The following is a 26,673-nucleotide window of genomic DNA, read 5'->3' as shown; positions in this document are numbered from 1 at the left end:
CAGGGGCTGAGAATAAACACTAAAACCTTTACCTGGCCTCGAGGTAGTCAGATCTGTCCACAAATTGGTGACTCACTTGTCTGCCAGCACTTCCTCTGCATGGCCTCAGCTCCAATCAGTCTTACTTCCTGCCTACCCTTGTCTACCCTGAGTACTCTTTCATTTCAGTCTTGCATTCCCTAGTTCCTTGCCTGAAATACTTTTCCATCACATATATCTTGAACTTATTCCCTCATCCCTTTTAGGTCTCTACTTCCTCCTAGACAATCCTTGATCTTCTTAAATAAAATGGCAGCACTTGTCACATTCTACCCCTTTAAGTCATATTGTTTTTCCTGTTAGTTTTAGGTAAATATCTGTTTAGTTCCTCCCATTATTGATTTCAGCCTTCATGAGAGCAAGAACTTCGCTGTGTTCATTGCCATGTCTCTAGCATCTTAAACAGTCCCTAGAAGCTCTACCACCAGCCTATATTTTGGATTTTTATGAATTAGAAAACGTCACTTCTGCCTCCAATTATTAGAATGCCAACACCTGGTGATGATAATGATCATTGTAAAACAACATAGTAATTATGATGTGAATGTCATCCCCTGGAGTTGTGCAATGCATGATTTGCACAATTATAAACACCGATTCTGCTCTTGACATGTTGTTGTAATCAATAAATATTTGTTGAATTAATGCATGAATGAAATGACATGATCTTCTCAAAGAAATACCTGTAAATCTAAATTAGTTGTAAAATGTATCTCTGGAACATTTTTTTAATGGCCATTATATGGGTGTCACAAGATAAAAAAAATTTGGTTACAGCCTTTGAAATTGCACTAAAAATATATCAAGTCGGATGAGACTAAATAGAAAAGTTAAGGAGAATAGGCTTTAACAGATGTTCACTTATGGTTTGAGAGAAAAGGGAAATTTTCCTTTTGCTCAGATGTCAGTCTTGAAATTCTCACAATTTTTGCAGACAGTTTGGCTGGTTTCCAAACATTCATCGTTGCTTGTCTGGTATGAGGAATGCCATCTGTGCAGTATGGAAGTCCTTTTTCAAGAGTGGATTGCTAATTATGCTCTGGGCAGGTGCTGTTAAAGTAAAATCAGGTGTCAAGCTTACCATGGTCTAAAATGACTACATTTTGTTGAAAAAAAAAAGGCATAATTATGTAAAATGGAATTTAAGCATGGCAGGTAAGCGTTCCATTTTTGGGGTGTTGCAAAGTTCAGATTGCACTGCAAACTTTAAGATTTTCAAACTACTTCTATCAACAATGGAATAAAGCTTTACCTTAAGTCAGGGACATAGGCTACATCAAAGTTCTATATTTCCTACTAAAATGTCTTCCCAATTGTATTTTCTTTTCTGAAACGTCCCTGAAGGAAGAACAGTGAGATGAAAAATGTAACCACCAATTCCAAAGTACATAAATTAATTTTTGCAAAATTAGGTTTAACTACTACTAAATGGAACCCATTCTATTATCAGAGTAAGTAGACCTCATTGGAGTTGTTTAGCTCCCTCCAGAGTCAAACGACCAATTTATTTCCTTTATATCTTTACATATATATATATCAATTCAAAGGAAGTATTGCAGGCACTCATAGTTTTACCACTGATTTTTGATAACACTCATTTGATATGGTGCTAACTCATATAAAGCAAGATAGAAAAACTTCTCAATTTTTAAAGAGTATAGACATGTCTACTACAATAAAAAGTCTTCATTATCATTATAAGAATCTAGATTTGTTGTTGCTTATTGTGTGTGACCTACTGCTATTTGCAATATAATTAATACATTATATTGTTTAAGCCTTACAGCAGCTCTTTTAGAGTCCAGTATTGCCCTAGGCTACAGGTGAGATAATTGTGTTCAGTAAATGTAAGTGTCTTGTCTAAACTCACATGCCACTAACTGACAGAACCGGGGCTCGTAAGCAAGTCTTTTGCACCCTAAAGCCTGTGTTTTAACTATTTCAAAAACAGCCTCTTCCCAAAACAAGTATATTAGGTAGAAGGATTTCCTTTATTAGCACATCTAATCTCAAAAGAAATGCAATTAGCATAGTATAATATCATAATTTACATACTGCTTGGTCTCAGTACTTCAGCCACAATAGTCAAGGCAAACGGAGCCACAAACAGGAAGTTTAAAACCTTCTTCTTCATCATGAATTTCATGGATCTGTTAAAGCCAAGGAACTAAATGCAAGAAGCTTATTCTTATACATTATTCAGTTGCTCAGTTAACTTGTTTCTCATCCCACAGTGGATTAGAATTATCAAATCAGACGTGCCAAGCACAGGGCTATGCACAGAACTGGAAGCTTAAATATCAAAGGACAATATGAAAAAATAATAAAAAGTAATTTGGAGCTGTTAAAAGATACACTGAGGCATATTAAGAATCATAGGGATTTGTTTGAGCAAGAAGTGATTCAAATGGGGCATTGCCCAACTGGAAGTAGTTAGGAGCACTCCACTTACAGGAGCTAGGGGGAGACATTTTTATAGAGAAAAGAAAGAAACAAAGGAAGGAAATTATTGAGTAGTTACAGATTAAAGTCTAGTTGGCTCTTTGTGAATGGATGGATTTAGCATTTTGATTTTGCAAACCCGGAGGCATTTATAGGCCTAGGTTTTTGTGTGCTTACTTATGCAGGCCACCATAGCATTAGAGCCCCATCAGTCTAATGGCCTCTAGATGTTTAATTAATTTAACATAGCTAATTGCCTTTGCATTAAAAAAATCTGTATTATAGTATGATTTGGTTAAGAAGTGTTAAAAACAAGACTTAGGCCCCAAATGAAGTCACTTATGCTAAGCCCTCTGTCACCAAACTGAGACTTAATTACAGTTTCAGTTCTGTCAGAAATGAAATTTAAAACCAGTCAAGAAGGAATCGCCAGATGGGCCCAAGTTAGGTCATCTGCCTGATAGAACCCTGCCATCCCCTGAAGGAAAGTAATGTTGCAATAACCAACCTACTTTTTGTCCCCCTATCACTTTCTTGTTCCGGCTCCCTTCTGTCTATAAAAGTCTTTCTTTTTATATGGCTCCTCAGAGTTCTTTCCTATCTGCTTCATTGAATGTTGCCAAATTTGAGTTGAATTTTGATCAAGTAAACTCTTAAGTTTTTTAATGTGCTCAGCTTATTTTTTAATAGCTCCACAGTCAGAGGAGGGAACCTAAGGAGATCCCCTTGGGCTTCTAGGAACGGTGAGCAGCTAGACACAGGTAGCTGTTGGGCCCCTTGAGCTTGATGCTTTTCTCTCAGCCTCAAGGTTGTGGGTAGGTCTCTCTCAGATCCTGCCTCTCCACATTTTGCATTATGTGCTTTCAGACTTCAAGTATTTCTTCTTTCTGGACTGGGTCCAGAAACTGGCCATAGTCAATCTGCGTTCCACTTAGAAACTGCCCCAGGTGTAGTGTCAAACTAAGTCCAACTTAAGCTGGAATTGGAGCCTTAGGTAAGTAAAATTTTGTTTTAAATTTTTGTTTTAACAAAGGTAATCTTGAATTAAGGTGTCCACAGCAGAGAACTTTTCACCTAGATATACTTATCCATTTATAAGGTACCCTTAGAGAAAAAGGGGTCTTAGCCAAGCACCCAGTATATAGAGTAGAAGGGAAATTGCTTTTCCTTCTCTACAGTTTTTAGTGACCAGGATGAGATCCACTGAGACACCCAACTTGCTCCAGAGCCTGCAGAGGGCATCCTGGGAAAACTGTAGAAGTCAGCAAAGGATAAGAATTCTTGTCAAAGTCACTTCTCCCAAATCTCTGTCTGTGGTGCCAGGTCAAGAGAGAAAGAAAATTTTACATTGCTCCTTTCAGACTGGCAGCTAAAAAAACCATTGGTAAGAATTAGATCTTTGAATTGTGGCTTGTGCATTTTGCTTTCGGGAAACCCTTGGTTGTCAATCCTTTCTCTGCCTTCTTGTTTGTCTCATTTGGTGTCCTAAGAACTTGACTTACCTTGCTGCCTGATTAGCACATGTGGACTTGTGTGTGTGTAGGCAGATCACCCAACAGGGTAGTGGCACTCAAAATATAGCCAGAGAGGATTTTGGGTTGTACTCCATTTGTGGCTAGGGTCCTACTAGCTGCTGCCACCTGGGGAGCAATTGTCTAAGTCTTTCTTTCTTTCTTTCTTTCTTTCTTTCTTTCTTTCTTTCTTTCTTTCTTTCTTTCTTTCTTTCTTTTTTTTGTGGTTATCTTTGGGAATGGCTCTGGATATTGCAAGCATCATTTGCACCTCTTTGGGGATGCCTCTTGTGTCTGTCAAATTTTTCAATACTGATAGGAATATTAGTGTTTGTCTCAGCCGAAACCTGACAAAATATTTGGAAGAATTTTTTAATGTGGCTCTATGGTCTGAAGTTGGCCAAATTGGAGCTGATATTCAGAAAATGAGAGAAACTTTTTTTTTTTCAGTTCTCCCCTAAACATCAATGAAACTATGCACACAGTGAAAAACACAAAATATTTTGAAACCTTTGTGGTAGGATTTACTAAAACAAAGACACAGAGTTCTAAATCCAGAATATAGGAGTCTTTTAATATCCATCTTAGTTGAAGGTCTTTTCCCTGAGATAAAAGCTTGCAGGTATTATGAAAGATCTGATTTTAGATGATAACAAAAGCCCTTCTTGGAGAAACCTGCATCCTTTCTCTATGCCTTTGAGGTGCCGTCTCCTCTAGGAAGCCAGAACCAGAAGATCTCTCTTTGTGTCCATCTGTGTGTTTATGTGCATATGTCTATGTATGTATGTAATAAACATGTGTTTTTTTCCTACCTCCGGATGGTATTGCCAAAAGTAATTTGTAAAAATCTTTATTTCATTGGAATAAAGAAAGTAATTGAGAATACTCTTGGGGCGCCTTGGGTGGCTCAGTTGGTTAAGCATCCAACTTCAGCTCAGGTTTGTAATCCATGATCTTGCAGTTTGTGAGTTCGAGTCTGCATTGGGCTCTGTGCTGATAGCTCAGAACCTGAAGCCTGCTTCAGATTCTGTGTCTCCCTCTCTCTGTTCTTCCCTCACTCATCTCTCTCTCTCCCTCTCCCTCTCCCTCTCCCTCTCCCTCTCCCTCTCCCTCTCCCTCTCCCTCTTTCTCAAAAAATAAACATTAAAAAATTAAAAAAAAATACTCTCAGAAATGTAGAAACACTAAGCCAAAGAGTTTTCAAGTTCACATGATCCAGGATTATCTTCAGTAAACAAATACTACTTTAAGTTTGTTATTTTAATTAAAACAAGCATATTTTTAGAACCATCATTATTAAGGGACACTTGGATGGCTCAGTCAGTTGAGTGTCTCACTCTTGATTTTGGCTCAGGTCATGGTCTCACAGTTGTGAGATTGAGCCCTTAGTCAGGCTCTATATTGGGCATGGAGTCTGCCTAAGATTCTCTCTCTCTCTCTCTCTCTCTGTCCCTACTCTGCTGGTCTCTCTCTCTGTCTGTCTCTCTCAAAAAAAAGAACTATCAATATTAAACGTAATGCAGGCATACAACATTTATTCTCTTTGAGTTTTTTTTTTTTTACGTTTATTTATTTTTGAGACAGAGACAGAGCATGAACGGGAGAGGGGCAGAGAGAGAGGGAGACACAGAATCGGAAGCAGGCTCCAGGCTCTGAGCCATCAGCCCAGAGCCCGACGCAGGGCTCGAACTCACGGACCGCGAGATCGTGACCCGGGCTGAAGTCGGACGCTTAACCGACTGAGCCACCCAGGCGCCCCAATTTTCTTCAAGTTTATTGCAAGTCAAGTATGCTCACCTTATCTCCCTTGCAGAATTTCACAGCAAGAAGGAGAACTTAAGATAATGGTTAGTATTTAATATCTTCATAAAATTTTCATGTGTAATCTAAACATAGTGCTAAGAACAAGTAAGTTAAGTGGATATAATTAAGATAAAAGTTTATTAATGAGCCTTTTGATAATTATGTTTTATGGTATGTATACTTAAAAATAGTTTCCAGAACCTTCTTGCTAACTTGAAACATTGCAGTTATACTGAGATAAGTTAAATGATGAATATTCATTGAATATCTAGATCATTTCCAAAAAAGATAAAATGTTGAAACATTAATTACTGAATGCAGGTTTATACACTTTGGACTTGCTTTTACTAAGGAACTAAAGACTCATGGGTCTCCTAATAAACCCATGTTTTGTGCCACATTGGAAAATTTACTATGAAGAAGCATATACTTCTAGAAATTATGAAATGTATTTATAAAATCCCCAGAATGTTAGCATACCAGACAATCCACAGTTGCTTACTTCTTAGTTTTCATTAGGAATTATGTTTCTAAGGGTTAAAATTCTAATCAGTATATATAAGTAAAGCTATTTAGAAATAATAAGTGTGAAAGGAAACGACTGTGAATAAAAAGTAGATAAGGAGAGGGGCACCTGGGTGGCTCAGTCGGTTAAGCGGCCGATTTCGGCTCAGGTCATGATCTCGCGGTCGGTGAGTTCGAGCCCCGCGTCGGGCTCTGTGCTGACAGCTCAGAGCCTGGAACCTGTTTCAGATTCTGTGTCTCCCTCTCTCTGACCCTCCCCCGTTCATGCTCTGTCTCTCTCTGTCTCAAAAATAAATAAATGTTAAAAAAAAAAATAAAAAGAAAAGTAGATAAGGAGAATAAAATGACTGGTTCTTCCAGAAAGAGAAAAAGGAAAAAAAAATTAGGACAAAAACTGAATGGATATATAAAAAGTTATAGAAGGCTTGTGGAAAAGGAATCTTAGGAAAGAAAATTTATGTTTGGTCAAGCTGGCTAATATTGGAATGGACTTATTTAAGTTTTTAAAAAATGAGTTTTAATATCAAAAGTATGCCAGTGTAATACTAGAATTTGGTTTTCTCTCAGTTAAAAGAACAACATTTTCTTAGATTATTGGCTGGCCCTTGATAAGAAATTGTAAACAAAGATTTTTCTTTATTTTTTAAATAATCTGTCTGGGCAGTAAAGGTTTTGTGTTTTATCAAAACAATTTACTATGTTTCCCATTGTTTTTTATCATGCTTTCAATTACTTAAAAAAAAGAAAAAAAGCCCAGTCTTTTCCATATTTAAAGAGCTAAGTTTCATTCACAACCATGTAATTTTCTGTATTTGTCTTTCACATCTCCTATTGTCATTTTGGTTAAATAGAAAGTTAAGTATTATTTCATAATGTTTTCAAATACCTTTATATGTAATTTAAAAATTTAATAGCAGGGGCGCCTGGGTGGCGCAGTCGGTTAAGCGTCCGACTTCAGCCAGGTCACGATCTTGCGGTCCGTGAGTTCGAGCCCCGCGTCAGGCTCTGGGCTGATGGCTCGGAGCCTGGAGCCTGTTTCTGATTCTGTGTCTCCCTCTCTCTCTGCCCCTCCCCCGTTCATGCTCTGTCTCTCTCTGTCCCAAAAATAAACGTTGAAAAAAAAATTTTAAAAAAATAAATAAAAATTTAATAGCAAAATGAAACTGTTGTATAGATGTATATTTATAGTGAGTGATTCAGTAGCAAACAAACCATAATACATTTTAACTAACATCACCATTAAAATATGTAACTCAACAAATGTATGTAGGATAAAAAACATTGGATTTTACCAACATCCATTCATGAATGATTTCTTTTATGATAGCACAGAGCTATTTTCTTGTCTAGACTCTGTCATATGATTGTCTAGAGACTCTAGTTCAATGACTTATTTTGTGTGTTCCTTGCCTTATAACTGAATATTTAAATCAATTTATTTTATTATCTACTTTTGCTCACTGATAAATAATAGGTTTTTAAAATTTTTTTAGTTTCTTCTAGAAGTTTGGGTCAAATACAGTACCCCAGGTTCCTGCTTTTATAGGTTTAATTGATTCCGATTGCCAATAGATTTACCAAGGCTTCTATCTGAGTGTATGATTTAGGAGCATTGCTGCTTGTGGCATTAGAGCAAGTTGTTGCAGGGACTACTTACAGTTATCCAGGACTTTTAATGCTTTGGATAAGCCTTTAAAAAGGCTAATTGGATTTATAATTTAATTTATCATTCTTCTGTATCCAAGGAGGTAATACAGTGCCTGAAACCTGTGTCAAAGTTCTAAGCTTTTGTCTAGACCTACGTAGTTATAAAACAGTTTCCCCTAGGAGAGTGTTAATAGTTATTTTCCACATTTTTAGATGCCCTCCTCCTCCCCACATTTTTATCATCCACATCACATGACAGGAGACTGGAAAGAAAATTTTCAAGAGAGACAGATTCAATCAGTCTCTACTGAAATCCTCACCCTTTGTCTGGGAACCCTGCCCAATCTCCTTATAAACATTTGGCAATTTGTGACATTTTACATATATGAAGAGAAGATTTCATGTCCCAGTAAATTTCAACACCATATATAATCTCTATCCTTATGTATCCACTAGAGGAAAAGAAAAAAAAAAATCTAAGAAAATAAGACCAAATCTGAAAGAAGGAAACGGAGCATTGTAGTATTGTAAGTGCAGAATGGCAGATGCTAAAGTATTGGCTAATCCCAGCACAGTTAGTATTACAGATTCCCCATGGTAATGAGGGACTCCGGGAGGCCTACAATGTAGAATGTAGCAAACCTTATGAATATATAGAATATAAGGAATATAATCATGGACTCATTTGCTGTCAATAGCAAAAAATGTTATTTCTTCCTTTGCCTTTTATTAGACTTTTTTTTTAATCTTTGTGTTTTGAATTCTCCTAAAGACCCTTAGGAATAAAGGACCTACATTATTATTCGATTTTATTTTTCATTTTGGTGACTCTTCCATTCAGAATTCATTTTGGCTAAAAATCTTTCTGCAGCAAGGCAGTGTATAAAAATCTAAATACAAATATGCCAATTGAGTAGCATTTTCTCATTTTCAGGCTCAATAGTAAATTATGACATTTTATACACTTTCATCCTGGTATTCTATTCTGAAACAGTTCCCTGAACTTGATGTTGTGACTGCATCTAAACTTCACTCTGCCTCATCCTTGTGAAATCTAGATGGATGAAAAGGTGTGAGGTATGTTTTCCAAATGTCAATATTGGTGTATATATTCTCTGACCCAGAGAGTCTGGTGAGACTGAAGGAACCAGAATCTGCTGAAAATCATAAGACAGTTGTTAACAAATCCTTGATGTTGGAGCATTGAATGAAATTGGAGGGAAACAGGGAGATGGGCCCTGTTTACTTATCTTCCTAAGTATTTAAATTGCTCTGTTTCAAAACTATCACTTTGAGTTCTAACCTTTGGGAGCACCTTTTTTTCTAGGATATTACCATATTATATATCACTCAAATTTTTTCTTCCTGAAGCAGGAAATAAGAGATGGAAATACAATTTTTTTTCATATGTATGGGAAACATGGCAAGAGAGGGAGAGGATTAGAATAAAGTCCGATGATGAAAATTATTAAGATATACCTTGTAATTTTGCCTTAGTGGCTGAATAAGACCAAAAAAAGTGTTTTATAAACACATAATTCCACCTGACATATTTTTAGTTTAGTTAGCATAATTTCTTTTTTTTCAATAGTGGCTTTCCACTAAAAATTCATAATATGCCTTACTCTGCCTTTAATACTAGGTTTCCTTTTCCTGGGGAAGTATTTGCTTTCCATTTCTCCTTCTATCTGGTGTTTATATGTCAGTTGCTACTACCTTACTATCAATGGGTTGCCTTTTGTTGTTGGTAGTAGCTCTTTTTCTTAAATGTCTATAAATCCAGTTCCTGAAAATTGTGTATGATGTTAAGTATTTTTAGTCTTATCCGGAAAATACTCGTGCAGAAATTGCCAACTAAAATTGTATCTTTTTCACAAAGTGACATTTCACAACGTAGTCATATATAATTATGCTGGCCCTATATTATGATTCTTTTATGTAATTCAAAATACAATCCAATGTACATTTCCCATTAATTGGTTTTATATAAGACACTTAAAAGATTAATTTTACCAATCTAGGATACATCAGCATGGTTGTTTATGCTACCCGTCTTAAATGTCTCAATGATTTTTTGTAGGAAAATGATTTCCTCTTCTTTCTAATTAAATTGCCATATATAAGATATTAACGTATCAGGGTGGCTTTTCTGCAGCGGCACCAGACATTGGAGCATGCTCTACTTTTTCCGTGTGGTACATCCATATCTTTAAACCTTGGGTTATGCTTTTGCTCCCTTGCTAACATTTTACTCCTATATCACAGTGGGGTTTGTTTGTTTGTTTTTGTACCTTTCAGGAACACCTTCCTGGCAGAATTCATTCCTTCTTTTGCTTGACCTCCCTTTCCTGTCAGTGTTTTGCTAGACTACATCTGGTCTTGGTTGCGATTCTCACTCAGGGTCTGGTGATCTTCACCGGTTTTGCTCCTCATTAAGGAGCTAGCTTTCTGAAAGGAGGCCATGTGTATGGGCTAAAATCTAAGTAGGTAGGCTGAGATTCGGGAACAGTTGTTTTTGCTTGACTTCTACTCTTTTCACCACTTTTCTGAAAATGGATATATTTCAATTAGAAAAAAAAATTGGCTTTTCTACCAAAACCAAAGTGTAAACTTTTCCCCTTATGAAATGCCTTATAAACGCTGTTCTTATTCATTCTTCAGTGTATTCAACATAAACACTATTTTTAGATCTTTGCCATACTTTGTTTATTGCATTGAATGAAATAATATATTTATAAGGTATATGTATTGGATGTGAAAAATGAATGTTTTACTTTAGATAATCTGTTTCTAAGCGAATTAATTATTTTAGCCAATTGTTTGCTTCCTTATATGGTTCAGGACTGATTCATAAACCAGTTTTTCTCAGTGGAAAGAGCTAAAAGTACTTGGAAAGGGATTTTTATGTAAATATGCTGAGACAGAAAAAAGAGAAAATAACAGAACTTAGTGTGTTCAGATAAATATAAATTAGATAAAATCATGCAAACAATTGAAAATATAAATTTTGGGTTATATTCAGTTTTCAAATATTGTTAAAACTTTGTGTAAGTGAGATAGAAATTTTAAAAAAGAATTGACTGTGAGTTTTATTAATACTACTTCAAATGTGTAAAGTTATGCTTCCATTTCACTCTTAAAAATTTGTTTTTCCTTTAAGTACTTAGAAGAATTCATTACCAAACTGACTATTTGTGCATTTTAGACTTTCATGGGATAGCTGTTTCAGATGAACTTTAACAGGTGGCATTCACATCATGCATATTCAGGCTTCCCAGTGATGGCAAATGCAAAGAGTCAGGTCCAGACATATAAAAAATATTGTTTTCCTAGACACTTTTCCTGTAATAGGACACATCTCCACCTGGAACAAATCCACACATACTTCAAAGTGTAATAAATCCCATCCAAACTTATTAGCTCTTTCATTTCCTAGACTTACTTCTCCTGTGTTATGTCCTCCTCAAATTATACCACTGCATGTTATAATTCTTAGTCAAAATTACCTCTTCCTTCTGAATCCTTCCCTACCTTCACACTCAGATTGTTGGTAGATGATTCGGTTAACCCCACTGTAATCTTTGCTCTGCCATTCCACTTCTGCTACCCTATCTTTCTTCTTATTACCTTCACAGAGACGTTCATTATTGTTAGACATCTGGGTGATTTTTGCTTTCTCCAGAAAGAATTCAAGTTTGTTTCTGGCCTTCTTTTAGGGTAGGAGCACATAACCTTAATCCAGTTAGGAATGAGATATTTGTAGCTGAGTTTATCCATTTGAGGCTGATCTATTTCTAATTCATCCCTATTGCAGGGTGTGAATCTCTGAGCCTCTCTTCATTATTGGAAACAGAACTCTGATTTCTTCCCCCATATTCCACACCTACTTTTAGCCTCTTCAGTTTATAGAGAGTTTGCTGAGCTTCTGATCCTGTCAGTTACTCATTCAGCTCATCTAGCCTTTGAGCTAATGCTTAGACTCAGCAAATGGTTTAATATTGAAGAACCAGTAAATACCGGAATTATTCGTGTTCACTTTCCTCCTCCTAAGGACTGAGGCTGATCAAGTCCTACCTTTCTCACTCTCTAATGTCTTCAAACTTAAAAGAAAAATTTTAATGTAAGTGCACATAACATAGAATTTACCCTTTTTAAAGTGAACAATACAGGGTCATTTAGTACATTCATAAAATTGTGCAGCTACTCCTTCTACCTTGTTCCCACATATTTTATAATCCCCACAGAAAATCCTATAACCATAAAGCAATTACTTTCCATTACTGCTCTCACCCTCCAGCTCCTGAAAACCATCACTTTTCTGTCTCTATCAATTTACCTATTCTGGATATTTCATATGAATGGAATCGTATAATATGCAACCTTTTGGTCTGGCTTCTTTCACTTAATATGTTTCCAAGAGTCATTTATGTTGTAGTATGTATTCATACTTCATTTTTTTGGCTGGATACTATTCCATTGTATGTATAGATCCATTTTGTTGATCTAGTCATCTATTGATAGACATTTGGGCTGTTTTGACCTTTTGGTTATTGCAAATAGTGTTGCTTTGAACATGCATGTCCAAGTATTTGTTAAGTACCTGTTTTCAGTTCTTTGGGGTATATACATAGAAGTGGAATTGCTGGGTCACGTGATAATTCTATGTTTAACTTTTTGAAGAATTATCAAGGTGTTTTTTACAGTAGCTTAACAATTTTACATCCTTACAGCAATACATGAGGATTCTGATTTCTCTACATCCTTGCTAATAGTTATTATATGCTGTCTTGTTTTTATTGTTTTTTTTCAAATAGTAGCCATTCTAATGGGTGTGAAGTAATATCTCCCTCTGGTTTTGATTTGCATTTCTCTGATGACTAATTTTGTGCTACTTTTCATGTGATTCTTAGTCATTTGTGTATCTTATTTGGAGAAACAGCTCTTCAAGTCTTTGACCTCTTTAAATTGGGCAGTTTGACTTTTTGTTGTTGTTGAGTTGTAAGAGTTCTTTGTGTATTCTGGATATTCTACACTTCTAATATAATATGATTTGCAAGTATTTTATTACATTCTGTAAGTCACCTTTTCATTTCTTTGCAGTGTCCTTTGATGAATGAAAGTTTTTAATTTTGATAAAGTCCAATTTACCTCTTGTTTTTCTCCTTTGGTCATGATTTTCGTGTCATATCTAAGAATCCACTGCCAAATTCAAGGTCATGAAGAAACAATCTTATGTTTTCCTCTAAGAGTCTTAAGGTTTTAGTTCATATGTTTAGGTTGTTAGTTCATTTTGAGATATTTTTTAAATATGCTGTAAGGTAGGGATTCAACTATTCTTTTATATGTAGATATCTTGTTATTTCAACACAGTTTTTTTTAATAGTTTAAAGGTTTATTAAATTTCAGTTAGTTAACATATAATGTAATATTAGTTTCAGGAGTAGAATTTAGTGATTCATCACTTACATCAGCACAGTTTTTGAAAAGACAGTTCTTTTCCTATTGAAAGATCTTGGCAGTCTTGTCAAAAATCATTTAGATACAGATGCATGGGTTTATTTCTGGACTCTCAATTATCTTCCATTGGTCTAGATTTCTAGCCTATGTCAGTACTACACTGTTTTGATTACTGTAGCTTTGTACTAAGTGTTACTAATTGGAATATGGGTTCTCCAACTTTTCTTCTTGTTTTTCTCTATTGTTTTAGCTCTTCAGGGTCTTTGTAATTCCACATGAATTTAATATGAATAATGATATATTTGTAGACCACTTTGAGTAGTTTTGCAATCTTAATAATATTGTCTTCTAATTCATGAACATGGGATGTGTTACTCTGTATTTCGGTCTTTTTTATTATTTTTTCAGAAATATCTTTTCAGAAATACAGTTTTCTCAAATAGAGTTGTTTTGAATAAACTTTATTACTTTAGAGCAGGTTTAAGGTCACCATAAAACTGAGAAGAAAGTACAAAGAGTTCCCATATAGGGCATGCCTCTCCCCCCTCACCCCACCTTAAAATCCCCACTATTAACATTGGCCACCATAGTGGTACATTTGTTACAATGGATGAGTTTAAATTGTCATATTATTACCATTTAAAGTCCATAACTTACATTAAGGCCCACTTTTGGTGGTGTACATTCTGTGGGTTTTGACAAATATATAATGATCTATATCCATTTTTATAGTATCATACAGAGTATTCTCACTGCCTCTGTGTTCTGCCCATTCATCCCTTTTTCTCCCGAAATCCCTGGCAACTACTGATCTTTTTATTACCTCCATAGTTTTCTCCATTTTGCCTTTACCAGAATGTCACATAGTTGAAATCATACAGTTTGTAGCCTTTTAATACTGCCTTCTTTCACTTGGTAATATGTGTTTAAGTTTCTTCCATGTCTTTTCATGAATCACAATTGATTTACTTGTTCTCCTTTTACAGGACATTTTGATTGCCTTTAGGTTTTAGCACTTACAATAAAGCTATGATAGATGCTTGTGTGCAGGTTTTGGTGTGGACATAAGTTGTTAACTCCTTTGGGCAAATATCAAAGAGCACAATTGCTGGATTATATGATAAGATAATGTTTAGTTTTGTAAGAAACGGTCAAACTGTCTTCCAAGGTGACTCTACCACTTTGCGTTCCCATCAGCAATGAATGAGATTTCCTGTTACTCCATATTCTCACCAGTATTTGGTATTGTCAGTATTTTGGCTATTCGCCATTCTAACAGGTATATAGTAGTATCTTGTTGTAACTTTCAAATGTATTGATTCTGCTTATAGTACTTGTTCACTCTTCCCATTAGATAATAAGCTACTCAATAGTAAGTTTATATTACTATGGTAATATAATACATAGTAAGCTTTATACTGTTAAAAGTAAATATTATTTACCTTTGTATCATGTATATACTGTGTGTGTGTGTGGTGTTTGGCTTCAAAAAAGCAACAAAATTTTTAAAAGAAAATGATACTAACTTATTTTGCCTTTCTTAATCAATATATTCTTAGTGTTAATTATGAGTTTACCAAAGCAGAGCTAGGTATATGGCAATATGAAGCATATGTTGTAATAACAGCCTGAATGACATTGTAATATGTTTGAAAAATATAAGAAGTAAACAGATGATCCTTGGAGATTTTACTGTCAGGCATCTATTATAACAATCTATATTAGGGAATGGACTACATTTAAGCACCCCTAAAATCTGGTGGCAGCTTTCTAAAACTAAGGTGATTTCTAGACACATAGAAACTGTTGAGGGTGATGGATATATTTATTATCTTGGTTGTAGTGATGGTCTCATGGGAAGTCCATAAGTCAAAACTTATGAAATTGTGTGGTTTTTAAAAAGTTCATCTCATTATACCTTAATTTCGCCTCCAAAAGCTGTGAATAAAAAGAACCATATTTTATTTAAATAATTAATTTATTTTTATTTTAGAGAGAGAGAGGGAGAGTGTTAGTGGGGGAGGGGGCAGAGGAAGAGAGAGAATTTTAAGCAGGCTCCACATTCAGTGCAGAGTCTCACATGGAGTTCAGTCCCACAACCATGAGATCATGACCTGAGCTGAAATCAAGAGTTGGACACTTAACTGACAGAGCCACTGTGGCATTCCTAAAAAATTAATTTTTTTTTAATTTTTTTTCAACGTTTTTTATTTATTTTTGGGACAGAGAGAGACAGAGCATGTACGGGGGAGGGGCAGAGAGAGAGGGAGACACAGAATCGGAAACAGGCTCCAGGCTCTGAGCCATCAGCCCAGAGCCCGACGCGGGGCTCGAACTCACGGACCGCGAGATCGTGACCTGGCTGAAGTCGGACGCTTAACCGACTGCGCCACCCAGGCGCCCCAAAAAATTAATTTTTAAAAGCAACTTGGATTTATTCCACTCTAGCCATTTCTTTATTTTTCTCCTGAGATACCCTAATTGTCAAAAATGTACTTTTTTTCAAAATTATAGACCAGAGGTAAATTAAGTAGCTATTTTTTTCATATTAAATCAATTATATCAGATGCCTTCTAATTTTTAACTTTAGCTTAACTTGATAATTTCTCTAGTCAAGTTGAACTAGCCAGCCTACAAGGAGCCATGTTGAAATTAAAGTATTAAATACTAGAAATATGAATATGTAGGCAATCATATTGGCTCAAAACTGTATCATTGTGGTCTCCTATGGAAACCAGTTCATCTGCAGATGGACAAGTGCACCTGCACATAGTCATTGAGACCAGTCCTGAATTTAGAGAATTATTTGTGAAAAATTTAATAAATTCCTTAAATCTATAAAAAATTTACAGTCAATGTAATATTTAATGTTGGGAGACTAGATGCTTTGTCCATTCCTATTTAATACTGTGTTGAAAGTCTTAGCTAATACAATAACACAAGGAAAAATGCATATGAAATGGGAAGGATGACATAAACCTGTCTTTTCACAAATGACGTCATTGTCTATGTAGAAAATTTCAAAGAATCAGCAAAAGGCTTGTAGGGTTAATAAGCTATTATAGCAAGTTTTTAGGTTAACAGGCTAATTCATAAGGACATTTACTTTATATGCCAGCAATGAAAAATTGGAGTTTAAAATTCAAAGCATAATACCATTTACATTAACACTAGAAAAATAAAATAACATTAGTAAGTACAGATCCTTATTAGGAAAACTATAAAATTCTGATGAAAGAAGTATAAGAAAATCAAAATAATATGAGAGGTATTCCATGTCCTTGAATGGAAAGAGTCCATATTGCTAAAATTTCAAATCTTGCCAAAACAACCTGTTTAATATAATCACAGTCAAAATTCCAGTAAGGTATTGTTTTTAAGTTTATTTATTTATTTTGAAAGAGAGTGTGCATGTGTAAGCGAGGGAGGAGCAGAGAAGGGGAGACAGAATGTCAAGCAGCTTCCATGGTCAGCACAGTGCCCATTGCAGGGCTTGATCCCACGAACCAGGAGATCATGACCTGAGCCTAAATCAAGAGAGAGCAGCTTAACTGACTGAGCCACCCAGGTGCCTCTCCAATATGTTCTTTTGATTCTGCAGTTTATATGGAAAGTCAAAAGACTTAAAATAGCCAACATGATACAGAAGAAGAAAAACAAAGTCAGAGTACAGACACTATCAAACTTCAGGACTTAATATAAAGGTAGCATAATCAAGACAGTATGGTGTTAATAAAAGAATATAAAACTGGGTCAGTTGTTATCAACTTTGATACAGGAGCAATGGCAATTAAAGGATAAAGGATAGTCTTTTTAACACATGGTTCTGGAGAACTGGACATCCATATGCAATAAAAAAAGAAAGAATCTAGATGTAGTGCCTTTTACAAAGATTAACTCAAAATGAATCATAGACCTAAATATAAAGTACATAACTATAAAATTTCTAGAAGATAAGCTAGAAGAATATCTGTTTGACATTGGTTTTGGCAATGATTTTTTAAATGGAACCAAAAGTGTATTCCATGAAAGACAAATGCGATAGGTTGTTCTTTTTTAAAAATTAAAACCTTCTGCTCTGCAAAATACACTGTTAACAGAATGAAAATGCAAGCCAAAGATGGAGAGAAAATATTTGCAAAACACCTATCTGATGAAGGACTTGTATCCAAAATATACAAATAAATCATACAATTCAATAATAAGAAAACAAACAACTGAATTAAATATGCATAGAAGACCTGAACAGATACCTAACCAACAAGATATACAGATGACAAATAAGCATATGAAAAGATGCTCAACATAATTTGTCATTAGGAAATTGAAAATTGTGACAGTGGGATACTACTATCAGATATTGTATACACTTATTAGAATGACTAAAATCCAAAAACACTCACAATAAATGTTGACAAGAATACGGAGAAACAGGAATTGTTGCTTATTGCTTGTAAAATGCAAAATTATCAATAACCATTTTGAAAGGTTGTTTGTCAATTTCTTAAAAATCTTGACATAGCCTTACTGTATGACCCTGCAGTCATGCTCCTACATATTTATCCAATCGAGTTGAAAATTTATGTCTACACAAAAAGCTGCATATAAATGTTTATAGCAGCTTTATTCATAGTTGCTAAAACTTAGAAGTAACTAAGGTGTTCTTCAATAGCTAATGAATAAATAGTGGCTCATCCATATAGTATGTTATTCAGTGACAAAAAAAATTAGCTATCAAGACACACACACAAAGAAATGGAGGAAACTTAAATTCATATTAGTAAGTGAAAGAAGCCTATCTAAAAAGACTATATACTGTAAGATTCCAACCATACTATATCCTCCAAAAGGCAAAACCATAGATGCAGCAGGGGTTGCCATAAGAAGGGGAGAGGAAGGAGGGGTGCATCAGTATAGTGAAAGAATGGGGTTTGTAGGGCTATGAAGCTATTTTCTATGATGCTGTAATTAATGGTGGATTTATAACATTACATGTTTTTAAAACTAGAGCTATAGAACACAAAGTGAATTTTAATATAAACTATGGATATGTTAACTAAACATAAATGAATACTAAATAAAATAAAGCCAGACATAATTTTGCATTAGTACTAATCAATATTCATAGAATTTTGTTTTCAATTATTTTGTGCATTTAATTAAGCCCTACTTTCTAATCTAATATTTGTAACTTTCTCCTGTGTCTGTTTACCAATGTCCCACTAATCACCAATCTCATGCTCTATCTCAATTTTTATTTTCCTCTGACACTCTGTAACTGTAAATATAGTGCAGCAATTTGGGCACCATTATTTGCTTTACATTATATGAAAGTGCTCTAGTTTTCCACTTACTTCTCCAATATATTCCCCATGGTCTCTGCTTGGTCCCTGCCCACATAAATGGAGCCCTGCCCTTATCTCATGCTCATTTTCTCTATCACAAAAGTCACTTTTGTGGCTTTATTTGCCAATTCTATTTCTATGTAGTTGAAGGTTCATCATTGTCTTATATTTAAATTATTGACTTGGATATTTGAAAACTTGCTATAAAATTCTTCCTATGTGATCTTTCACCTCAAAATTCAGCATATTTAATATTAACATTTAAAAATGATGAATTTGTCATCATTTTCCAAAATGGTTACCTTCTAATTCCACTGAAATGTGCTCTCATTGTTGTAAGAACTTGGGTTTGAATTGTTAGAGTAATTATTTCAAATTCCCTTTTTCCCCATAGCTAAACTCCCATTGTTTTAGCTCTTTTATCCATTTCTTTCATCTGATTCCCATCATCACTACCAGGTTCTGACCACCTCATAACTGAGGCCATTGCTGAAGCCTGCTAATTGTCACTCTGCTTCTACCACTTATTCCTTCCAACCCATCTGTCAAATTCTGGTGAATTGATTATCTGTTAATACCATTTTCACACATCAGTTTTGCTTCAAAAACACAAAATTCATTTGTCATAGGCTGGCATTCATAGTCTTTTATAACTCAACACTTAGATACCTCTTCAGATTTAGCTCTCAGTACACAAATGCACCAGCCCCACCCAGCAAAACACAACTATTGATTTGTTCACAGAACTTGCCTATAGGAGTTTAAGGTACACATTCCCGTTTAATGTATTTTGTTCCCATTCTTACTTTCACCCAAATGTCAGCATCCCACTCATATCTTACCTTTTATCTGCTCACTTTTCTCAATTTCTATAGCTTTTATGATTTTACTCTTACATTTTACTGTGGATCATCTTTTTATGTCCTTTCCCCACAACACGATTGCAAGTTCTTGTCTGGTGTTTTCTACATTGAATGGTAAACTTGAAGCCAGAAAAAGTCAATAAGGGAAAATACCACGAAAGAGTTTTCTCTTCTGAAGGAAATGTGGAATGTTTTGACATTTGTTTATTCAAAAATGCTTATTGATATCTTACTCTTTGTAAGAACCAGGACTAAGTCTCAAGATACCAACAATGAAGAAAACACTTTGAAGCTTTTATTAATTAATATTCTAGGCATACTGCATTATGCCTTTTCAATTTCCTGGGACCTATGCCTTAAAAAATATCAGGCATATGCTTTGTAAATATTTGCATGGTGGGGGGGCGGATCCTAGTACCTTAAAACAGAAAGAACATTCATTAGGGAAAAAAAAAATACTTAAACCAGAGCCATATGTGTCCTTCCCTTTGTGGCCATATTATGCCAAGGAGATAGGTCTTTAACTCTGTTTTATACATCAACACAAAGAAGTTTTTTCCAGGCAGACCACAGGCTATGCCAAATTGGCCACAGTGAAATCTAGAGAACAGGTCTTCCTATGTTACAAATTTATAAGCCATGAGGATAGAAGTTATCCAATTATCTCCATTTTCGGAGGTCATAATGTCAATATTTCTTTCTGCTTTCTCTAACTTACTTTGAAATAAGTTTGCACTTTTTGGTGATTAATGAATTATAATTATGATTACTGAATGATACTAAAAATAATGAATTATGTATAAATCATACTCCATTGTTTCAGTTCATCTGAAATTTCTTGGGATTTTTACATTTGAATCAACCAGAAACTGGTTATGCAACAGAGTACAGTACTTCTTTTCAGCAAGACTTAGAAAAAACATACCCTTTAGGTTTTTGTTGAAAATTAGAAATTTGTTAATTTTGCATTTTTTATATCACTACCTGCACCCTGATAATTTAATAAAGATTGCAAAAGTTCAGAATGAATTCCTTCTAAATCCTCTAAATTCATTCTAAATTAAGGTTGATTGGCAACCTTAATAATTACATGGGATCATTAAATCCAAAGATGGTAATATCAGCCTCTGCTAATAATCACTAGAACCACAGTTATATCAAACACAACTACAGAAGTAGGGAGAAAAAGAAGAAAAAAAACACATCAAAGAATAGACAGAACATACAGAAAATATATATCAATATGACAGACTTAAATCTATATGAGTAATTACAGTAATGTTCTCTGTACCACACTTATCAGGAAGCATTTGCCAGCTTTAATGTAACAGCAAAGCCAAATAGCAGTGTATGCCTATCGTAAATACACTTAAAATATAAAGATGCAAATAAATTAAAAGTAAATGGGTAAAAAAAGATATCCAATGCTAGCATTAACCAAAATAAATCTGGAATGGTTATATTAATATTAGGCAAAGTAGATTTCAGAGCCAAAATATCACTAGCCGCTTCTGAAGAAAGCGATCTCTTAATGGTAAAGAGTCTATCTACATTAAGATGGCATAGAAATTCTAAATATTTATCACCTAATAATAGAATGCCAACATACATGAAGGAAAAACTTAATCGAATTATAAGAAAGTAAAGAAATCCACAATTATAGTCTTAAATTGCAATACCAGCCCTCTCAAAAATGAACATGTAGCAATCAGTAAGGATATAAAACTTAAATACTGTCAACTAATTTGGTTTAGCATTTATACAACATTTAATGAAAAACAGCAGAATACACTTCTTTTAAATTTTTTCTAGTGCATAGGGAAACCTTAGATTGAAGATCTTTGGAGCTATAAAACAAGTCTCAATAAATGTAAAAGGTTTCAAGTCTTACAAAATGCATCCTTTGAATACAATGGAACTAAATTAGAAATCAGTAATAGATCTCTAGAAAACACTCAAGTATTTGGAAAATAAATAACACACAACAATAACCATATATCAAAGCATAAATCATAAAAGTAATACATATTTTAAACTAAATAAAAACAGAAACATGACATCAAAATTTATCTTTATTCTTAGATGATCTTTTCATACATATATGGAATATCTGTGTCTACAAAATGCCTACTAGAACTAATCAGTGAGTTTAGTAAGGTTATGGGGTGCAAAACTATTTTTATATGCTAGCAACAGCATTTAGAAACAAAGTAAAAAAGGAATACCATTTATAATAGCATGAAAAATTATAACAAAATTTATGCAACAACTATATGCAAAAGGCTCTAATACACAGAGTGAAAAAAAGTCCTAAATAAGTAGAACAATGTATCAAATTCATAGATCAGAAGGCAGAAGATTTTTATGATGGCAATCCTATCCAAATTGATAGGATCCCTATAATACCAATTCAAATCTTATTAGTTTTTTATAGAAATTGACATACAAATTCTAAAATTCATAATGAAATTCAAATAATCTAGCATAGTAAAGTACGTTTGAATAAGAAGAACAAAGTTTGAGAATTAATACTACCTGATTTCAATGCTTACTATAAGTCTACAATAATCAAGAAAATATGTTGTAAAATTAGAAAAGTACATTAGTGGAACAGAATACAGGATCAGAAATAGTTTCACACGTCTATGGACAACTGGTGTTTAAAAAAGAAAACTATGTTTTCACCACTGACAAGACTGTATTTTCTCTACTGCATTGTTTTTGCTTTAAGACAAGTATAGTCTTCACAGTATATCATGCTGCAACAATTGCTTATCCAAATACAAAAGAAAAATGAACTTTGATCCATACCTTGTATGATAAACAGAAATAACTTAAAACATTTCATAAACCTAATGTAAAACCTAAAACTATAAAACTTGTAGAACATAGGAGAAAATATTTGTCTCCATGGGTTAGACAAAGATTTTAAGTAAGATTTTTCTAAATATAATACCAAAAGCACAACACATAAAAATGTTGATAAGCTGGACTTCTATTTTTCAAGAGACACTATTAAAATAATATAAAGACAAGACAAAGACTGGGATAAAATAAATTCAAATCACATTTTGATAAAGTACTCATGTCAAAATATGTACTGAACTCTCAAAACTCAATAAAAAACAAAACAGGAACAGCTATACTAAAATAAAACAACTCAGTAGCAAGATGGGCTAAAGATTTGAACAGACAACTCACCAAAGAAATTACACAGGTGGGAAATAAGCACATGAAACCATATGCAACAATATTCATCAAGAAAATGTGAAATAAGACCACAATGTGCTATCACTACACACCTATTTTAAAGGGCTAAAGTTAAGAAGACTGACTGTATGAAATATTGCAAAAGATAGGGACTCATACTCTTGTAAACTGTTGGTAGAGTTTTAACTTAGTACACTTTGGAAAACGTTTTGGCTGTGCTTAAAAAGTGAAATACACACTTACCATATGATCCATACGTTCTACTCCTAGGTATTTTCTCAGGAGAAATTGAAGATGTGTACGTGAATGTTCACGGAATGTTCACAGTAGCTTTATTAGTTATAGTAAAAAACTGCAAAATACTCAATGTCCATCAACAGATGAATGTATTAACAAATTGTAGAATATCCACATAATGGATTTTTTCAACAATAAAAGTGGGTAAACTTGGTGCATGCAACAAGTTGGATGACTCACAAATGCAGAGTGAAAAAAGCCAAAAGGAAAGAATATAGTTCCTACTTTATTATTCCATTCAAAGAACATTTCAGATAATGCTTCAAATTATGTTGATCCACATTGCACTTTGAATGAGTCACTTGTCTATGCATGATTTTGTAATGACATGCATTAGTTAGTTATTGGAAAATATCTGTCACAGAATTACATTGTCAAGCTGATGGCCTATAAAAAATTTCTAAGATGATAATTTCCATTTGGAAGCTAGAATTACTGTTAAAGTAGCTGGATTACTTAGTTCAGTTTCTTGAAAAAGTTTCTAGGTACTAAAACTTGAATAACTATAATTTGACCACTATTCTTTCATGTCAAAAGATTTCCAGGAAAAAAATGGTAGTTAGGCTCACAAATCAATCATAAAAGTGATTTTCCGTGAGACATCCACTATTGTGAGCATTCCCATCTTGTCACATGGAATATTATAAAGATATGCACTCCAAGATTCAGATGAATAAAATTAACATTTTTAACTGCTTCATAAAGAACGTTTTCCGTGTAACTGTTTTTTTTTCTTCTTGTTTTGCATTGCCGGTTTATGGTGCTGAAGAATACAGTGACTCCTACCTAGTACAATTTATTTTATTTTATTTATTTTATTTTACACCCAAATTAGTTAGCATATAGTGCAACAATGATTTCAGGAGTAGATTCCTTAGTACCCCTTATCCATTTAGCCCATCCCCCTTTCCACACCCCCTTCAGTAACCCTCTGTTTGTTCTCCGTATTTATGAGTCTCTTCGGTCTCGTCCCCCTCCTTGTTTTTCTATTATTTTTGTTCCCTTCCATTATGTTCATCTGTTTTGTCTCTAAAAGTCCTCATATGAGTGAAGTTATATAGTATTTGTCTTTCTCTGACTAATTACACTTAGCATAATACCCTCCAGTTCCCTCCACGTAGTTTCAAAAGTCAAGATTTCATTCTTTTAGATTGCTGAGTAATACTACATTGTGTGTGTGTGTGTGTGTGTGTGTGTGTGTGTGTGTGTGTATGTGTGTGTGTGTATTATATCTTCTTTATCCATTCACCCACTGATGGACATTGGGCTCTCTCCATACTTTGGCTAATGTTGATAGCACTGGTATAAACATTGGGGTGCATGTGTCCCTTCAAAACAGCACACCTGTATCCCTTGGATAAATACCTAGTAGTGCAATTGCTGGGTTGTAGGGTAGTTCCTTTTTTAGTTTTTTGAGGAAACTCCATACTGTTTTCCAGAGTGGCTGTGCCAGCTTGCATTCCCACCAACAATGCAAAAGAGATCCTCTTTCTCCACATCCTCGCCAACACCTGTTGTTGCCTGAATTGTTAATGTTAGCCATTCTGACAAGTGTGAGGTGGTATCTCATTGTAGTTTTGATTTGTATTTCCCTGATGATGAGTGATGTTGAGCGTTTTTTCATGTGTCGGTTGGCTATCTGGATGTCTTCTTTGGAGAAGTGTCTATTCATGTCTTTTGCCCATTTCTTCACTGGACTATTTATTTTTTGGGTGTTGAGTTTGAGAAGTTCTTTTTAGATTTTGGATACTAACCATTTATCTAATATGTCATTTGCCAATATCTTCTCCCATTCTGTCGGTTGCCTTTTAGTTTTGCTGTTTGTTTCCTTTGCTGTGTAGAAGAGTTTTATTTTGATGAGGTCCCAGTAGTTCATTTTTGCTTTTGTTTCCCTTGCCTCCTGAGACGTGTTGAGTAAGAAGTTGCTGTGGCCAAGATCAAAGAGGTTTTTGCCTGCTTTCTCCTTGAGGATTTTGATGGCTTCCTATCTTACATTGAGGTCTTTCATTCATTTTGAGTTTATTTTTGTGCATGGTGTAATAAAGTGGTCCAGGTTCATTCCTCTGCATGTCACTGTCCAGTTTTCCCAGCACCACTTGCTGAAGAGACTGTCCATATTCCATTGGATATTTTTTCCTGCTTTGTCAAAGATTAGTTGGCCATACCTTCGTGGGTCCATTTCTGGGCTCTGTATTCTGTTTCATTGATCTGAGTGTCTGTTCTTGTGCCAGTACCATACTGTCTTGATTACAGCTCTGTAGTGTAGCTTGAAGTTCAGAATTGTGATGCCTCCTGCTTTGTTTTTTTTTTTTTTTTCAACATTGCTTTGGCTATTTGGGGTCTTTTCTGGTTCCATACAAATTTTAGGAATGTTTGTTGTAGCTCTGTGAAGAATGCTGGTGTTATTTTGTTAAGGGCTGCATTGAATATGTAGATTGCTTTGGGTATTATCGACATTTTAACAATATTTGTTCTTCCTATCCAGGAGCATGAAATCTTTTTCCATTTTTTTGTGTGTGTCTTTTTCAATTTCTTTCATAAGCTTTCTAAAGTTTTCAGTGTAAAGACTTTTCACCTCTTTGGTTAGATTTATTCCTAAGTATTTTATGATTTTTGTTGAAATTGTAAATTGGATCGATTCCTTGATTTCTCTTTCTGTTGCTTCATTGTTGGTGTATAGGAATGCAACAGATTTCTGTGTGTTGATTTTATATGCTGCAAATTTCCTGAATTCATGAATCAGTTCTATCAGTTTTTTGGTGGAATCTTTAGGGTTTTCCATATAGAGTATCATGTCATCTGCAAAGAGTGAAAGTTTGACTTCCTCCTGGCTGATTTGGATGCCTTTTATTTCTTTGTGTTGTGTGATTGAAGAAGCTAAGACTTCCAATACTACGTTGAATAACAGTGGTGAGAGTGGACATCCCTGTCTTGTTCCTGACCTTAGGGGGAAAGCTCTCAGTTTTTCCCCATTGAGGATGATATTAGCGTTGGGTCATTCATAAATGGCTTTTATGATCTCGAGGTATGATCCTTCTATCCCTACTTTCTTGAGGGTTTTTTATCAAGAAAGGGTGCTGTATTTTGTCAAATGCTTTCTCTGCATCTGTTGAGAGGATCTTATGGTTCTTGTCCTTTCTTTTATTGATGTGATAGATCACATTATTTGTTTTGTGGATATTGAACCAGCCCTGCATCCCAGGTATAAATCCCACTTGGTTGAGGTGAATAATTTTTTAATGTATTGTTGGATCCAGTTGGCTAATATCTTGTTGAGGATTTTTGCATCCATGTTCATCAAGGAAATTGGTCTATAGTTCTCCTTTTTAGTGTGGTCTCTGTCTGGTTTTGGAATCAAGGTAATGCTGGCTTCATAGAATGAGTTTGGACGTTTTCCTCCCATTTCTATTTTTTGGAACAGCTTCAAGAGAATAGGTGTTAATTCTTCCTTAAACGTTTGGTAGAATTCCCCTGGAAAGCCATCTGGCCCTTGACTCTTGGTTTTTGGGAGATTTTTGATTACTAATTTGATTT

General features: G+C 34.6%; 1 protein-coding gene across 6 annotated transcripts in view; it reads left to right on the top strand.

Annotated features, from left to right (window-relative positions):
• Positions 1 to 26,673, top strand: part of AGMO (alkylglycerol monooxygenase) — a 386,647-nt gene that overhangs the window by 4,086 nt on the left and 355,888 nt on the right. The window contains exon 2 of one of the 6 annotated variants that reach the window (XM_023250414.2): positions 8,962 to 9,044. The exons of the other annotated variants lie outside the window; for them this stretch is intronic. The gene's annotated coding sequence lies outside the window, so the exon portion shown is untranslated. The remainder of the gene's footprint in view (positions 1 to 8,961; positions 9,045 to 26,673) is intronic. 6 annotated transcript variants of the gene reach the window in all.

The sequence above is a fragment of the Felis catus genome, chromosome A2, assembly GCF_018350175.1.
Source record: "Felis catus isolate Fca126 chromosome A2, F.catus_Fca126_mat1.0, whole genome shotgun sequence".
Classification (NCBI taxonomy): Eukaryota; Metazoa; Chordata; class Mammalia; order Carnivora; family Felidae; genus Felis; species Felis catus.
Note: the sequence above shows the minus strand (reverse complement) of the source record. Positions and strands in the feature narration are given on the sequence as shown.